At 32.4% G+C, this 19,706-nt stretch overlaps 1 protein-coding gene across 4 annotated transcripts in view; it reads right to left on the bottom strand.

Annotated features, from left to right (window-relative positions):
* Positions 1-19,706, bottom strand: part of LOC124538580 — a 200,734-nt gene that overhangs the window by 138,600 nt on the left and 42,428 nt on the right. The gene's annotated exons all lie outside the window — the stretch shown is intronic.

The raw sequence follows: 19,706 nt of genomic DNA, 5'->3' as shown, positions 1-19,706 counted from the left end.
TCTTGTTCCTTATCTTAAAAAAACATTAAAAATTGACAGTGCATTAGTATCATAGGAAGGATATTATACTGTAAATGCGTGTAGGTGGGGATCAAAGAAACATTATGCGTTACGGTTTACCATGTAGAGATAAGAGCGTGTTATGGAGACGCCTATACTCCAACGTTGAAAGATTACAATTTTATTTACTGCTCCAAAACGTTTGATAATCCATGTCTTAATTAACCAAGCGAGAGGCGACTTTTACTATGAGACCCCGAGCTGATACTTTTAATCGAAACGTGCATTTCGTTTTCAATTCAAAAGCAACTCTATACACATATATTTAAAGTTATAAATTTAATGCAATTATGCTAATAGCAAAGATAGATGGAGTTATTAACGATACATCGTTTGGTTCATTGGTAGCGGATTCTTTACATATGTTTTGTCGGCAACCAATATCCATTAGCTGTGTGCTGATTCCGAGGGAAACATTTTTTAATAAACCAACGTGATGTGTGAAGGAAAAAGTAACCGACCTCTAACCGTGCCTCTTCAGACTAATTTAATGTCGCCCTTAAATCCTCGGAATGGAGAGCTGAGTAAATTTCGTTTTTGACCGACTTCAAAAAAGGAGGAGTGTTCTCAATTCGACCGTATATATTTTTTATTTATTTATTTATTTTATTTATTTATATACTCTTTATTGCACACCAAAAATAATAGGAGTAAAACAAAAACAAAGAAAAGAAAAATGTACAATAGGCGGCCTTATCGCTAAAACAGCGATCTCTTCCATTTTTTATGTTTGTTCGCCGATTACTTCGCCATTTATGAACCGATTTTGATGATTTTATTTTTTAGGTAGAAATATGATACTCCTGGAACGGCTCCAAATATAACAATAACTATAACTACGTTGTATAATCGTAAATCGACTTTTAAGTAGTCTAATATTTTTCATTTCATTTTACTTAGGAGGACTCTAAAAAATATGTTGAATGTTTTATTACTTTTAGTGCATATTTATTAGTTTTAAACTAGTATTTTGTTTGAAGTCGGTTCTTTTAGTTAAAAATTTTATTTATAATAAGTCCAACTCCTTTATCTGTAATCACACCATAAATATCTGGATGAATTTTCGAAATTTTAATAGATCGGTGTAAAACAAACGAACTGAAAAAAAAAAAAGTTTTCGAACGAAATTTATTTGGAGGAAGTTGAATCAATCACCGTCGGTAATCCTGTAAGCTATAAACAAAGCCGGACAAATGCCGATAAAGCCGACTTTTACGATCTGCCACCTCGTTTATTACGTAGTGTGTCGAGACGAAACAAAAGTAAGGGTACTGTATTAACAAATCGAACCGCACTCGACATTATTGTTCGTAACGTTTACGATTCGGGCCAATATAAAACGTATTGGGGCATATCATTAAAATGTTCTTTCGTTATCGACTTATAGCACGATTTAGATTTATTTACGACGTCAAATATTTCAATCCGAACAATTGTACGAATGACTTAAGCGTTTATGTTTTTATAATATAATTTATGAGTACGTTAATCTTAAATTTAACGTTTTATAACAAATTCCAATGGTGATCTCGTTTATATTTTGTGTAAATAAATTTCGATAAGATATAAAGGGTATAGAATTAATTTATTATGATTTATATTGCTGGAATCGATTCGAGTTTATATTCCAACCAAGTAAAGACTGGTCGATCGTAAATATATTCCCTTTTATGCTGTATATCCTATACATTATATGTATGACTGCATTTATTGATTTTAAGAAGAATTGTTGTTGAATCAGATTTATCTATAATGTCATTGTAAAGTAACAGTCTGTAAATTTCCCACTGCTGGGCTAAGGCCTCCTCTCCCATCAAGGAGATGGTTTGGAACATACTCCACCATGCTGTTCCAATGCGGTTTGGTGGAATGCACATGAGGCAGAATTTCGATGAAGTTTTCCTTCAGCTGAATGAATTATAAATACAAAGTAAGCACATGAGATGAGTTATAACTACAAATTAAGCACATATATATAGTGGCGCTTGCCTGAATTTGAACCCGAAATCATCGATTAAGATGCACGCGATCTAACCACTGGGCCATCTCAGCTCAATGTAATTGTCATACAAATAAACCACCATAAAAGTATTGATTATAATTTTACATAAGAAAGGTAATGATACGTTCAAACAGTGACTAATTACAATGTTATATTATTCATAGGATTACGTTTCAATAGAATTCATTCTATGGTTGTTAAAGATATTTTAAATGAATAGTCAGCATGCATAGTGTTCGTTAAAAGTTGAACCTACGATTCGATGTTTCATACATTAAACATAGAAAATTGATGACGTTTCAAGGGATTTTAAACGTTCAGTACAATATTTTTAAGACTCTAATTTCAATAATGTTTACATTTTAAATATGATATTTTGAAATGTCAAGAATCATCGTAATGTGAAATCTGACTCCGTGGCCTCAACGATGTTTCTGGATTTAGTATATTTAATATTTTGTTCTTACTTCTGTTATTTTATATCAAAAGGAAAACATTTCTTACGTTAACGTTACCGTTAATTGCACTATAATTTAAGACTGATCTTGACTCATTTTTAACTGTATCTCATTAAAAATAATTATATAATATTATGTCAAGTCGAGATGGCCCAGTGGTTAGAACGCGTGTATATTAACAAATGATTACGGGCTCGAACCCGGGCAAGCACCACTGAGTGTTGAGTGTTTATAATTCATCTCGTGCTCGGTGGTGAAGGAAAACATCGTGAGGAATCCTGCATGTGTCTAATTTCATAGCAATTCTGCCACATGTGTATTCCACCAACCCGCATTAAAATAGCGTGGTGGAATATGTTCCAAACCTTATCCTCAAAGGGAGAGAAGGCCCTTTAGTCCAGCAATGGGAAATTTACAGGCTGTTAATGATGATCTTTATGTAATGAAATGATTTATTAAAAATGGTTCCAAAAATCTTACTTTCAAATAACATTTTAAAAGAACCAAGCAAATAAACGAGCTATCAAAAATAAAAAGACTTAGAGGTAGATAAAAACGTCAAATTGACATCTCGATCACGACTAGAACACGACTCGGATTCCGTGATGTCATGACGAAGATGAACCCATACTGACAAGGTCGATGTCAGGATGAATACATTGTGATTTTACAAAGAGATATGCACAAAATACGTCTTTTTGGGAAGTAAATAGAAACCTTCAATTAAATATAGTCGTATTACTCTTGGTATCCCTTTATTTGAAAAGGATTTTTGCAAATTGACACAACGTTTTCAGAAATTTAACTTTGGATGAAATCAAAACGATTTCATCCAAAGTTAAATTTTATTATCATATTTTCGAAAATATTTTGATAAATAAAAAAAATCATTACATTTAATACTGGACAACAGCACATACATTACTCTGATCCCAAAAAAAGTAGCAAAAGCACTTATGTTATGGGAAATCAGAAGTAACGATGGTACCACGAACATCCAGACCCAAGACAACAGAAAACTAAGGAACTTTTTCTACATCGACTAAGCCGGGAATTGAACCTGGGACCTCAGAGTACCCATGAAAACCGGTGTACACTCTCGACCATAATGGTCGTCAAATCATGAGTTCCTATTTTATCATTAATTAATAGTTTGTAATGTTACATTTCCCGTAATTATACCTGATATTTAATTTACCAGTGATACATTTTTCTCGTAAATATTACTCAATGGGAAACTATTTTCTGATTCCGAGTTGGGTAATAGTTTCGAAATAGCTTTTCTAACCTCATTTTCTTATATGTTACATATATATTATTTGATATAATACCGGATTTTCGTTCACACACCAAAGTATTCAATTATATTCCCTTCAATCTGAAGCCCGCGGACGACATCTGGTAAATTAACTCTTGACACCTTTTTAAGCGGATCAACTTTAAATTATATTTCTTTGTTACAAAAATAATATCAAAAATAAAAATAAAATTTATTCCAATAGGCTTTTACAAGCACTTTTGAATCGTCATTTAACAATTAAATCAAGCTGTTCGGAAAGTAGATTCTCCCGAGAAGAACCGGCAAGAAATTGAGTAGAACTTTTTCAACATTTAAAAAATATATATATTTTTTTTTATGGTATAGGTTGACGGACGAGCATATGGGCCACCTGATGGTAAGTGGTCACCATTACCCATAGACAATGACGCTGTAAGAAATATTAAGAATTCCTTAAATCGTCAATGCGCCACCAACCTTGGGAACTAAGATATTATGTCCCTTGTGCCTGTAGTTACACTGGCTCACTCACCCTTCAAACCGGAACACAACAATACCGAGTACTGTTGTTTGGCGGTAGAATAACTGATGAGTGGGTGGTACCTACCCAGACGGGCTTGCACAAAGCCCTACCACCAAGTAAAATATAGTCATGTTAGTTAAATACAATTATATATGTATGTAATGTTGCTTGGAAGTCAACAGGTATTAACTCCACGCTTTTTTATCATCTACTTATATTATAATATGTCGTTATGATTGAAATTTTAGATTGAAATAGGTATCACCGAAAATGGGGGACAAATTGAGAATTCGTTACAAAAAATCCAATGAGGCAACAACCACTTCCAGGATGAGAACACACAGACTTATGGCATTCGCTGGGAATTCTCAAAACGTCCAAGTGGTCTTAAAGGCGACCATCATTACTAAGAAAGCATTTTGATTGCGACACAAGGTAGCTTTCGGAAAGTCCATTAGAAAAATTGCTGTTCAAGTTTTCGAGGGAATGCTCAGAGATGTTCGAGAAAAAGTAAAAAGAATGTGAGGCTGAGGCGCAACAAAATGAAGAAATTAACTCGAAATCGGTGTAACAACGGCGAGATCACTTAATCGCAGCTCGTCAAGAACCGGTTGCCTCTTCTGAGGTCAGCGGGCGCTTTGAAATTACAACGATTGTTTTTGATGGAACTTCGCATGATTCTTAAAGTGTATTACTAACTGATAACAAGTTATTTTTACTTTTAGATAAGTATGATTTTTTGATTTAAAATAATAGTATTAAATTTTTAATGTGCAATATCATCAATACGTAACGACGTTTGAATTTAATAAAAAAAAAATGTAGCCTAAGTTACTCCTTATTATATCAGTTATCTGCCAGTGAAAGTCGCGTCAAAATCGGTCCAGCCGTTCCAGAGATTAGTTGGAACAAAGACAAATAAAAATTGTAAAAAATGTTATTTTGGTATATGTACCGTGTTGTACATATGCATTGAGAAAAAATGGGACTATTTTAATATTACAAACAGACACTCCAATTTTATTATAAGTGTAGGTAAGTTAAGTTTTTCATATATATACATAGCATATTTAAACATAGTATTTGATATAGTTGTTAATCTTTTTTATTATTAGTCTAAGTCTCGTTTGTGTCTTGGTGTACCTTTATATGTTTATTTGTTTTTTAATTGTTATCTATATTTAATTTTTCTATTTAAGGTTCACTGAGTATTGTTTTAGCAAGAATAAGATTAACATTAACAACAAGAAAGGATAAATTCCACTTAGACGCTCATTCTACCGATATAGCTACTCTGTATAAAATTCTGTTTTATGAAAACCAAGCGGGGCTCTTTGAGGGATATTAGGGCACGCCACCCGGTTAGTCCAAGGATCACGAACGCGTTTTACGCCGCGTCCCAAGGGAAAGGAGATTGCGTTTCGTTTTATTTAAAGTTTTCTATCTTTAAAGATCAAAATTATGTTCATTTGGGAGCAGTTTAGTAAATACTGTATATATTATATTGTGCTTCATATATATTCTATCTTATGTAAGTATTAATAAACTATGCAATTTTAGTGAAATACTACCGACCGGGCCCGGTTTCGCCTGGGTGAAATGGTATGACATACCATAAGTAGAAACTTCTAAAATGATGAGTGTTTTTTACGAATTTGTCCACGTATTATATGTAAAAACCTTTTTCTCGAATCACTATATCTATTAAAAAAAACGCATCAAAATCCGTTGCGTAGTTTTAAAGATTTAAGCATACAAAGGGATATAGGGACAGAGAAAGCAACTTTGTTTTGTACTATGTAATGATAATAAGAACGCAGAAATTAAAAACGTCCTTATTGCAATTCCAAATATATTTATAAAACAAGAAAATTCTAAATAAAAATGTGACATTAAAAGATTCTGATTATAATGATTATGATTTTTATTTAACCATAGAAAATAATTTAAGATTGAGTTGTAAGTTAAACGCTGGTCGTTTATGTAATAAACAAAATACTTGACTAAGATGAATTATTATTTTTATAGTACGCGGTGTTCAGATAGATTGCTCATGATTTAAAGCTTTCAGGATTTAAGCTGCTTGGGGGAAGCAATCCGGCTAATGCTGAAGTAACTTACCTGTAACTTAGAGTGATTCCGGGGAATCTGTAATTGATATTTGAAATATCTTGACTTAGCTCATCGGAACATCAAGTATTTATTAAAAGTAATTAAAAGCACCAACGTTCTTTTAAAACTAGGTACTTCAGAATGTTTATTATTTCTGACTTATTTTAATTCACTTGAATTTAAAATAAATCCTTAATATTGGAAAAAAGTGTTATGTTGATTCCTTAAAAGTGTGTCTTAATTTGAATTTGATGAGGTGTAGTTATATATTTAAAAATATTATATAATATGTATTACAAATATGTTCTTCCTTATTGTTAAAAAATACTGACGAATTAAAAACAACATTAGACAGAGCTCGGAGTTACAGTCCATCATTATTCCTAATATTAACTTAATTATAATGCCATTGAATATTCTTAGATATGAATTTAAAACAGGGTTACTAAGTTTATTGTTCATTTATCGTCATTTTGAAATATATCAATACCTACATACCTAATTATAATGTATATATGTATGTATAATGTCGAGAAGGATTCCGAACAGGTGGGTTTTAGTGGTTGATCTGACATTTGGAAGACTATGTGAGCATAATGGGTTTGCATCACCATCGCATTCGAGGCGCTTGTCACATAATAACGGTTCGCGTTGCCATGACACTCACAAGTCCATTCGGGTGACCCCCTCTCAAAAATAAATAAACCATCAGATATATTGACAATTACTCTGTTCATCAATTATAAAATAAACTCGCTATTACATATTTAAGTTTTGATAGATAAAAACAATTATTTGATAGCTTAATTAGTGTGTAAAATACTTAACATTTTTTTTATGATCTTTTCAAATGAATTTACATAGTGTTGCAAGAATAGAAAATATCCAAGATTCATTCACGGGTCCTTTATTTCATTCACAGCTTTCCGATGGCATTATTCAAATTTTAATCTCAACAACTCACGATATTAAAAAGGAAATTGTAAACCCTCGACCATTATACATTTTGTTTTGTCATTTCGTTTGAATATTTTGAACATTCGTTTACACCTTAAAATTTCCTGTTACGCTTTATGTGTCATTAATTAAAATCATTTTTTCCGTTTCTTCATCAACACTTCCTTTCTCTTTGTTTATTAATACGACTTATTTTAGAACAACAGCAACAACAGCCTGTAAATTTCCCAAAGCTGGGCTAAGGCCTCCTCTTCCTTTGAGGAGATCGTTTGGATCATATTCCACTGTGTTACAATGCGGGTTGGTGGAATACACATATGGCAGAATTAATATGGAATTAGACACATGCAGGATTCCGCACCTTGTGTTCCGTCAATGCCGAGCTCGAGATGAAATATAAACAGAAATTAAGTATATGAATATTCAATGGTGCTTCTCTGGGTTTGAACCCGCAATCATCGGTTAAGATGCGCGTGTTCTAACCACTGTCCCATCTCGGATCGACTTCTTTTGTGTCATGTTTATTTTTAAATTTACATCTACTATCATTTGAAGATTTTAGATTTCCAAATGATTTAGGTATTACAGTGTCTACCTACCCGCTGAACTCCTGTGGCTCTGCTTTCACTATCTCCCGGAGAGACTATAAGATATCGTGGAAATATATAGCTTTTGTTTTATTCTTATCAAATGTCGTATCAACGCGATATTGTAACTTCATCTCCTTATATTATTTATCTGTTGTACACTAAATTTATTTCTACTCGTGTCACATTTCTTAAGAGAAAATCTTAAAGCAGAGGCCACACATATGACATACTATCATAGAAAAATGTTTGTATTGAAGTAACATTCCATTACGTTCGAGTTTGACAAATAGAGTGATTATAAAAAACTATTTTTTTATCGGAGAAGCGTCTGTTAACACACATAAAGTTACGGGCGTCAAAACAGTGCGTACATCCCTTTTCCCCAACAGACCAAGAATTGATAAAGTGACGATCGATCATACCTTATCAGAACCCACGTGTCCAAGTGTATCCTAATCCATTACAACTTTCCAGTTAATAAAATCCATCCGTCGAACGTTATTTACAAATTGATAAATATATGATAAACCAGGTAACAGCTACCGCGGTGACACATCCATGATAAGAGGGCATGTTTGACAAGGATACATTTGTCTCGCTCCTGTATATGCAATTAAATGAGATAGAAAGAGATGTATGTATGGATAACTTTTATCGTATTACTGATACGTTGATCAGGGTATTCTCAATGTTGTTATACCAGAAACTTACATGGGAACATCGCTTAACGTCATATTATTTTGATGCATACAAACATTTTTTTTTTAAATAAATCAAACTTTCTTATTTTTTAAATAAATTTAGTTTAACAATAATTTTGTCAAATTGATTTTCTTAATCACAGAGACGAATTGAATAAAACATGAGATCATATAACTGAACCTGTTCCATAGTCATTAGTTTAAGTCAACACAGTATATTTACATTTTAAACTAATTTATAGCTTCGAGCGTTGATATAATAAATTTTATAGATTGGCAACTTAAGCATTACGGCTTCGATCAAAGCCATAAATAACAAACTTAATAATAGAGCAATAATAACAGAACAGTATTGAAATAAAATGAAAATACTACATAGAAACAAAATAGAAGCGAACACAGAAATATTAGTAACGATTATAAAACTAATTACCCAAGAAGGAGACATGACCAAAGAAATAGTTCGAAGTCAATCGCACGCAATCTATACCGGAGGCTATATAAATTCAAATGACAATTTAATCTAATAGACAAACCCATGAACCTGTCTTTAGTGAGAATTTAATGGCAGCGCAGCGATAATTACTGGTAAGTAGCAACAACTAACAACACGAAGTGAAGTTCAAAATTCAAATACAAATATAGAAAATTAAACCGAAACTAACAAAACATTAGATGCAGAATCGCTTAAACGATTAACAGAGATATATCAAAAGCGTCGTCCGTACGAAGATATATATTTCGTTTTAAGTAATTAAGTGGCTGGGAGCTAGGTATCTTCATTCAGTCGCATGAATCTAGAAATACTCGTTCCTTGCAATAATTACAGCTAAAGTTATTTTAAGGGCCACTTAGTCAATTCATTACATTGATATCAAGAACTGGAGCGGTGACGATAATTTTCCACGGCTGCAGATTTTTTTGGGTGCAAATATTTGATTTCTGTACTGTTATTTTTTACTGCAGAACAATGTTATACGTGTCACTAATAACGTTTCGATGATTGAAAGCTGGTTGAGATAACGATCAAATTTTTACCAATATTGCGAACTAGCTGTCGCTCGCGACTTCGCTTGCATTTTAGGGGATTGTCATCAGGTATTAGATACAGAACTAGCTTATATTCTTTAATATTCAAGACTGTTCATAGTAAATTTTATCATTGATTAAAACTTATTCGATAAACAAATTAACTTCCGAATTTTTAATATGAGTATAGATAAATATAAAGAATCATGAATATAAATAAATATTATTTTATTTATATAATACCGCTACACAGCAGTAATTATTGTGTTCCGGCTTGAAGGATTAGGGTTAGTGCCTGTAGTTACATTGACTCATATTCATAAAATCTTAGTTCCTAAGATCGATTCCGCATTGTTGATAAGGAATGGCCATATTTCTTACAGCGTCATTTATACGAGTGGCGATGACCACCTACCATCAACTGCCCCATTAGCTCATTCATGCTCATACTCATACATCACAAAAAATAAACAGAAAAATATTTATATTTTTCTAACAAACTTACATTAATTCCAATATAACGTCCAAATAATTCAGAAACATCTTAAAACAAATTCCAAACACAAACAATTACAGGCAACCAATAAAAACAAAATACAATTATTATTGATTGTACTTCGCAATTGTACTTAGTTAACAAATAGAAATTCAACGAGAATATACCGAAATGTAATTACAAATTAAATTGTCATTGGTGTTATTTAACGGCTATCGGATTGTACCGTTAATTGTGGTCTAGAAATTTTAGAGTCCAAAATAACTAGAAAACGAGACTACAGAATTGGCGCCGAACGAAGATAAAAGGAATTAATTATCCTGATTTAGTGCTCGCAAATATATCGATGGAACTGAAAATATAGTAATCAGTTTTGGTTATATTTTTGACGCTGTTAGGACTGTCAGTAATGGGAAATTTTGCAGTTGCCAAATCTTCGGCAATCTCATCAGAATTTGTAAAAACATAATTATGAAATTATATTATAAAATTAATTAATTGCTGGAAAGGAAATACTTCTTTCGTATCATACGTTGTTATAAAAATTAAGCGCAATGTATATTGTCCTAACCTAACCTGAATGTGACTAATTCAACGAAATTCTGCCACATGTGTATCCAACCCACATTGGAACACTGTAGTAGATATGCACCTAATCTTCTCCTCCAAGGTAGAGAATGCCTAAACCTAGCAGTGGGTAATTTATTGGCTGTTAATGTAATATTATAAATGCAAATATTACACGTCTTAGCCGCTCAATTGAATATAATTATTTTTTAAAGAGACGACGAGATTCAAAGGTCCTATAAAGAACACAGGTTAATAAACACCTGTCGCTAACTCAGGCAAAGGCGAAACCACGGCCCGAACAAGTTAAAACTATAAAATCGATAATTTTTTACATTATTTTGCCCTATTGTGGGTACCATATTTCATACATCACTATAAAATGCAAACATACATAAATTTGGTATAGGACTTTTTACATAATTACTGTTGACAGATTATTATTAAAAATAAACCCCATTTTGTACTTAACAACTTTATTAGAACGTCATATACACGATCCTGTTGTTGAATAAAAAAAAATGCGTCTATGACGTAAATAATGGTCCACATCGTATAAAGTCAATTGCTATTGAATTTACGGTTAATGTACTTTTTCATTGTTTGTACTCCATTCTCATTCTTGTAATTTATAAAAGGTCTCTCTTTGACTTCCTTTAAGGCTATATTTCTTAACGATTGTGTGTTTTTTGTCTTTATTATTTTATCACATAGATGTTGGATCGAATGGACTTTTTTATGTCACGTAGTTTTATGAGAAGGGTTTTTAATAGTACCTCCTAACTTGGCATGGAGCCCTGGTATATCGTTAGTTGAAATTATATAATAAAGTTGGTTCGTTTTTGCTTTCTGATGCTTTAACCGTCTTTCTTAATAAATTAAGTGTAAAGACTTGACATATTTATATCGTTGGCGCAGAAGATCCCCATAATTGAGGCACATTTGGATCTCCTAAGGCCGTTCTAATTATTCGAGCATTTCTCCCATTTTTTTATTTTATGAACACTTTAGTATAGTATCAGATATAAAAAAATGCGAAAACAGTATGCAAAAAGTTAATACTAATTTAGAAAATTATTGTTAAGATAAATATAATTTAGATAACTAAAAAAACATAAAAAAATTGATAGACGAGCAAAATGGACAGTAAGTGATGGTAAGTGGTCGCCACCGACTACTACCACTGTCACCACAACACAAAAGACAAAAGTTTCTTAGCGGTAATATGTATGTGATACCTACCTAGACGGGCTTGCATAAAGCCCTACCACCAAGCTTCAAATATCATCCATTACTAGCATTATTATATATCAAGTACACAAAGCAATACTAAATATATTAGTTACCATTAATTTACTGTGAAAGAAAAAAACACTTTTACAATATAAAATAGATTTTCGTTTCTAGCAATAATTTTATATTAATAGAATCCTAAGGGCGTCTGGTAAGTAATTAGAAGAAAAGTTATTTGTGAAAGAACGCGTAAATGGCCGTGGGTTGAAAATACCGTTACATTAGCATTATAGACGCTATGGTTATGGACGAAAAGATCTCGGATTATCTCAAAATATTGCGTTTAATATTTAAAATTATTCCATCTTAAAATAATTGTATAAATTTTCTTTTAAGCATTAGTTGTAGCTTTTAAAATTAATTTTATGAAGAGGGGCAAAGGGGCAAATGGCACGTTCGAATTTTAAATTAAATATTTTTTATTCGTGATACACACTACCTCAGAAAGAAACAAACACTATATCATAATAATAAGATACTATGTAAATGAGAAGATTGCTTAGCTTATGTTGAAACTTGGGGGCGCTAACGATGACCCCAGAGTTCAACGAGGATTTTCAGTGATCGCATTAAAGGGTTCGAAAAATAGTGTCCACAACAAATAAACTGCTAAGTTTAATTTGAAATATGAATTATATTTATTGGCAACATTTCCCCATAGCCAATGATATTGTAAGGCACTCCTTATATCAGTGGACCGTCCATGAGCTAAGCCAAAAGCCGTGATGGCCTACTGGTTAGAACGCGTACATCTTAACCGATGATTGTGGAGTCTCATTCCAACGAAATACTACCATATGTGAATCCATCAACCTTCATCAGAGCAGCCTGTTGGAATAAACTCGTAACCTTCTCCTCAAAGAGAAAGAGGAGGCTTTATTCCAGCAGGCTATAACACCTAGGCTCTTAATATTTTCACTCACAAAAACAGCCATTCAAATTATTGCTGGTTGTCAACCAGAAAGATGAAGGAATGTGGCAACAGATACCAACGACCATGGTAGATGACCATACGGTACTACCGTACAATTTAACAATTACCAATAAATCATTGTACTCATAGATATATCATTAAATAAAATTAAATCGTTTCGAAGTAGACAAATGCATTTGAACGTGACAATAAGGTTATGAAATATAAAACGAATGCTAGAAGAAAGCCAAGCGCTTTTAGTATTGAAAATTACTTGAAAATTGCTCACGTAGCTCTTAAAAGCATTCTGGCCCTTGTTTTATGGAGGAGACATTTTGTTTCAATATCTTCGTCGTGTAACGTTGAATTTAATTTACCTATATATCCCCTTGGATTGACTTATATTTAGCATTTATTTATTCGATTCCGACCGTTCCTCTATTCATGATAATGTTAAGGATATGGAACGCTTTTTCTGCCAAATATATTACATGTTGTAATATGACGTCAGCGTATTTACGCTATCTATCATAAAATATATGTAATACTCGACGATATTCATACATGATTCATACATTTAATTTTGTATGACTATTGAAAAGTAATTAATGAAATTATTGGTGTTTTTTATTGAATTTATGTTTTGACTCTGTGGTATTTACTAATTATATCACATAGGTAGTCTAACTAGCAAATAAGCCACCGTATGGAATATGGTCGCCGCCGCCATTGGCACCGTTAGAAATATTCCTTAGATAAATATTTTTAGTTGTATCTGATTTTTGCAAAATGAAAACAATATTACTATATTTTTATTACTAGAGAATTAATGAAAATTTGGTACACTAAAACCTATTACAGAACAAACTCTATACCACAAATTTCTAGCTGATCAAAATAATATATGTATTCATCTCGTTTTATTTTGAACTTTATTTATACGGCGTTACGGGTTAAAATGTTTGGATGTGATTTTAGCTCACTGTTCGTTACTCAAAATAGATCATGTCAAAATGTCAACAGTGAGTTGGGATAGAAAAAAAAAATTACAAACCAAAGTCGCCTTGACAATTTGCTCTGCGTTACGGCTGACAAAGATAATCGATCGGGCATAATAAATTTCCGACATTTGCTTGAAGTCAACACAATATTAAAGGAATTTGATGCGTACAAATGATTGATAATACGTTACAAAACTTGAAATGAAGATAATTAAAGATTATTTTTCGTACTAAATCCAATTAAAATTAAAATAACTAAGTTATTTTATAACGTCGTTTTAAAATATTAATCGAATGTAAAGCCACCAAAATTACCAGATATAGATTTAATTACACACGATTTAAAGACTTAACAAGACACTCAGTAGTTACCCTTTCTCATCACTGCCTTACTTGGTGTAGCTAAGTATCACCAACTTATCATTTAGCCTAGCAATAGGCATCAATAATTAGTATTGCTGTATCTGGAGGGAGTCATTGATCTCGATTCCCAAGGAAGGTGGAACATTTGTTCGTCCACCTACCTATGTCATAAAGGCAATAAATACAGAAATGATAATTACATTACTCTTAATCCTACATGAAACTTTATGAACAATAACTACACGATCTTTACCAAATGTATTTTATTTAAGCAAATAAGAGATCCACAACGTCGCTCCTGGAAGATTTTCACGTATCACAATTTGCAGAGTATTTAACAAAAGGATATAAAAATTCCGCCGTGCTTGACGGATAACCGCGTCTGAATCCTTTCCTTCATTCAGATGAGATTCACGAGCTCTTTACAAGTTCCACTGAGGGTGTCATTGTTATTAAATACGTCAAACTTAATTTAGAAACCAACATTGGATTTGTCGTGATTGAATCAATATTGGAAATAGGCATAACACTGTTACTTCCCATGTTTCAGAGGGTCTATTTGAGAGGCCATTAAAGATATTTGAACAAGCACTTGAAATATAAAGTAATGTGGACCAATAAATCATGCTTAAAAAGGTACTAGCTGTCTCAAGTGCTGCAGGTGCTGGGATATCTTTATTTATTTATTACTCAGCTGGTCTTGTTATAATTAATTATTAATAAGTAATCAGTTTTTTAAATACAAGACACCTAAAATTGTCTCAAGATTTTTTTCCAGTATTAATTTCATCATAATTTTGGTATGGTTATGAAGTTTGTTTTGTATTACAAATAACAAAATAAAAAACAATTATATTATAACGATAAACACAAGAAGTACGAAAGACAAAAATGATTCGTATAGAAATGTTATCATGTACGTTATTGAACTCGTAGATGATAAAAAATTTGGAAATGGTATTTAAGTTTTTGTATCCATAGAATGTGAAAGTGAATTGTTTATGATCGATAAAAAAAGAGCAACTACCAAGTTTCCTTGTCGTTCATTTTCATAAGTATCTATATTTCGAACTGATTGTGATACAGAGTTAAACTTTCCTCATAAAACGACGGTACAAAGTCCAATATCTTACTGAATTTTGTACCAGACCAAAATACTAAATAATACCTAAAGTTACCTAATGGTAAGTAATGGGTTCATATGCAAGAGTAGAACGCAATTCAGGTTGTATTTTAGCGACATACCTAAAGAAAACTATTGTAAGAAATTAAACATCTAACACAGAGAACCCATAAAAACACCGTATATCCTGACATTAATCTATCAAACAAACTTGGGACGATATTATGTAACTCATCTAACAATGTGAGATAGTAAAGGAAATATTCTTTTCAAATCTATAACTCACAAAAGAATAGAATCAGTAACATTTCGTTCGGAACTCAATTCTAGTGTAGTTTTTTTTTTCATTGTCGGATTGTCAATAAAATGTTCGGGGACACAAAGCCTATTTGCTGTCATTTATATTTTTATGCGAACCATCCAAAGGAACTCGGACTTCCGGAGTATTATGAGATAACAATAGATATACTGGGGCATAGTATGTAAAGCAAACCACAAACAGAACTTAGGCTTGTTCGATATATTTCATCTGTGACAGAGATGCACCGGCTTAGTTCCGTCCGTTGTATCACTCTTTTTGTTGCAATTATTTCAATTTTTTTGTGGACCGTACTTTATTACTAAATTTACACAATTTGAATTTAGAATATTTTTTTTTTCATTTTTCATATCCACTGCAAATTTATTAATAATGTAGGCAGTCTTAGTGTTGATAAATATAGAATTTAAAATCATTGAAATACATACATATAATTTTTGGTAACTTAATATTTATAATTGTTAGTATTCGTAGTAGTAAGTAGTGTAGGGCGCATAAACGACTAACAAATGTATGTTTATTCAGGCTCGGTTAACAAAAAGGTTTTAATCGAAGTGCAAAAATCTTCACCGAAGAGAATTAAGGAGGTCAATAAAAAATATTGTGTATCATAACAAACGAGTTTACTGAAACAAGATCTCTTTCAGTTCAATTTTAGTCAAAACAAAATCAGAATGGCCTTTTGTTAGCAATCCACTCCGAGGGTATCATATTTAAGCGAGGGTTCGCAGAGATCGCAAAAACATCGTAGACTCATATTTCTTAACAAATAATTATTATTCGAGTAAATTTTCAAATATTTATAAATCTATTTGATATAGCTTTGAGATCAACAACGTCGTAACTTTGAATGTTTTGTAATGAAAATTTGTCATTACTATATTTAGTAGCACTTAAATACGAATCTCAAGATTGTAAATTTGAGATAAAACATTGTGATGAAAATAGTGATTTAAAGTAAGTCGAAGATTGAGTTCAAGTTCCAACATTTCAAGTGTTAAATTTGTGTTTATAATTCATCTCATCCGCGACAGCAATGAAAACACATATTCCGCCATAATTTATAAAGTCCCAAAGGTTTTGCCCTACAGAATACGTACAGTAATTTGCATTTGAGAATCTGCTGATAATATAGTAACGAATACAATAGATAGCGTTACCCTGATAGTAAATAAACGTGATCGTGGACTCATGTTACATGTGTCGACTGTTGTACCCCCATGTGTATTTATTTACATCTTCAATACCCTTTATAGTCTCACAATGGTCTCAGAACCGGTGGCGACTAAAAAATATCGAGGATATGACATAAGAATTCTTTTGAGAATCTCTGTATACGATATGAATGGAATATTTTTATTTTTGTCGCATGATAGTTTTCTTTGAGCTATTCATAATGCAAAATGCTTTGCATTTCAATGTTTGTCAGTGACATCGTTTTATATATTTATTTTAGTGAGTTAATGGCGTCTGAGTTATATTCATATTCATTTGTATGCGTTTATTTATGAATATAATATTAAGTCTTTGATATCAACTTTCTTTTCAAATGAATAAGAGCATGTTTTGATGGCAGCTTTGTCTCAAATCTTCACTGACACCTTATTGGGAATACACTTGACTTTTCACGAAATGCCGTATTGGTTGACGTTCAATGGCGTCATTCTACATTTTAGGGTAATATTATAAAGTTTGGTGGTAGGGCTTTGTGCAAGCCCGTCTGGGTATGTACCACCCACTCATCAGTTATTCTACCGCCAAATAACAGTACTTAGTATTGTTGTGTTCCGGTTTGAAGGGTGAGTGAGCCAGTGTAACTACAGGCACAAGGGACATAACATCTTAGTTCCCAAGGTTGGTGGCACATTGACGATGTAAGGAATAGTTAATATTTCTTACAGCGTCATTGTCTATGGGTTATGGTGACCACTTACCATCACGTGGCCCATACGCTCGTCTGCCAACCTATACCATAAAATAAAAAATAAAATATTTTCTTAAATACTCTTTTTTTAAGCACACGAATAGGATAGCAGTTTTGCTGATCACAACTCAAAGAACGTGACCATCAAGTTTGAGGGAGTTCTATACTAATCGGGATACCGGTCTTTATAGAGAGTCTGCTTAAGTCTCCCGATTTCTGAATACGGCCCATATCTTTAAGAAGTAATATTGTATGGACTTCAATGTAATGAAAATAAGATCATTTGACGACCTCCATGGTCGAGTGGTGTGTACACCGGTTTTCATGGGTACGCCACTCCGAGGTCCCGGGTTCGATTCCCGGCCGAGTCAATCTAGATTATCATTAGTTTTCTATATTGTTTTGGGTCTGAGTATTTGTGGTACCGTCGTTACTTCTGATTTTCCATAACACAAGTGCTACTTACATTGGGATCAGAGTAATGTATGTGATGTTGTCTCATATTTATTTATTTATTTATTATTATTTATCATCATCAGTGAAGCCCCAGTCCTTTTTGTGTCCTGGGCTAAGATGGTCCTGCAATACTTCCTTACTTTCTTCATTAAAGATTTTACCTAACATAAAAATGGATATTCAAATAAAACTATTGATTCTAAAAATATAAGCTCTTTGTTACATAATTTATATAATATAAAAAGAGCCACGTAGCGATAATCTTCTTACAAATACATACACAAAAATCGTGATACAAAGGCAAGCTCATATATAAAAATATCTTTTAGCCTTGTAATGTGAGTTTATTATTCAAATCAAATCAAATCAAAAAATATTTTATTCAAGTAGGCTCATAAAAGCACTTTTGATTCGTCTCAAAACAGTATTGAATTAACTCAAAGCTACCATAGGTTCGGAAAGACTAGTTAAGAGAAACGATAATAAACTCAGTAGTTACTCTTTTCCATGATTCCAATCACACAAATTTATTGTACGTAAATCAAAAGGTACAAAGTTCACACTTTTTTTAAATTTTATATGATCTTCTGTGAATGACATGCCTTAGTAATAAATTTTTTTGTCATTTTGTCCTGAGCCTTAAAACAAATTTACAGTCCAAATTTTAAAAGTAAAAGTAATTGCTATAAATCTTTTATTCTTATAAGCCTATAATATCAGGTATTTTTTTTCAGTAAACATCTTTGTAAAGCAGCGTTTACTCATGCGAGGGCCTAACACGATAATCTCTGCGTGGGTTGTACACATTTTTAAATATTCACAGAAGGAGAAAGTGCCGTTTATTCGCTTTCATATTTTTGTTAAATAAAGAGAATATTTGTAAACAAAGCTGTCCTCTACGGCTTTGGATAATTTCGCGTGTACTTTATGAGTGGTTTTATCTTGTATTATCTCGTTTGTTTTGTATACAAGTAGCTGATGTAGTATTTGTTTTATATATTACATATATCTTTATTAATATTATAAATGTAAAATCTGTCTGTCTGTTTCTAGCTCTTTCACGATCAGACCGCTGAAACGAATTTGATGGAATTTGGTATGAAGGAAACTTGATCTCTAAAAAATAGACAAAGGCTACTTTTTTTGCCTAAAACATGACAACAAACACTCCAACGAGCGAAGCCACGCGCAACTACTAATAGCTAATGTAGTTGACGTTGTAGAATAGCCGGCTCGTGTGGTACCACCCACGATCCAATATTCTATCGTCAATACTTAGTAAATGGTTGAGTTCCGGTTTGTATTACACTGGCTCACTAAACCAGTGAATCAGTATATATAGCAGACATAAGGGATAAAGATATCATCTTTGATCTAAGCTTCGGCAAGGAATGATTTATATTTGTTTAAGTATTTACATATGTCTATTGGCAAACTATTCACCTGCCTGCTTGCCTATTTAATTTGAAATAAAAATCAGCAAGCTCACGATGTATGCTATGACAGGCATGGTCAGAAATCCACGAGCTATTTGCCTACG

This window comes from Vanessa cardui, chromosome 20 (assembly GCF_905220365.1).
Source record: "Vanessa cardui chromosome 20, ilVanCard2.1, whole genome shotgun sequence".
Taxonomy (NCBI): domain Eukaryota; kingdom Metazoa; phylum Arthropoda; class Insecta; order Lepidoptera; family Nymphalidae; genus Vanessa; species Vanessa cardui.
This window is presented reverse-complemented; position numbering and strand designations above follow the sequence as displayed.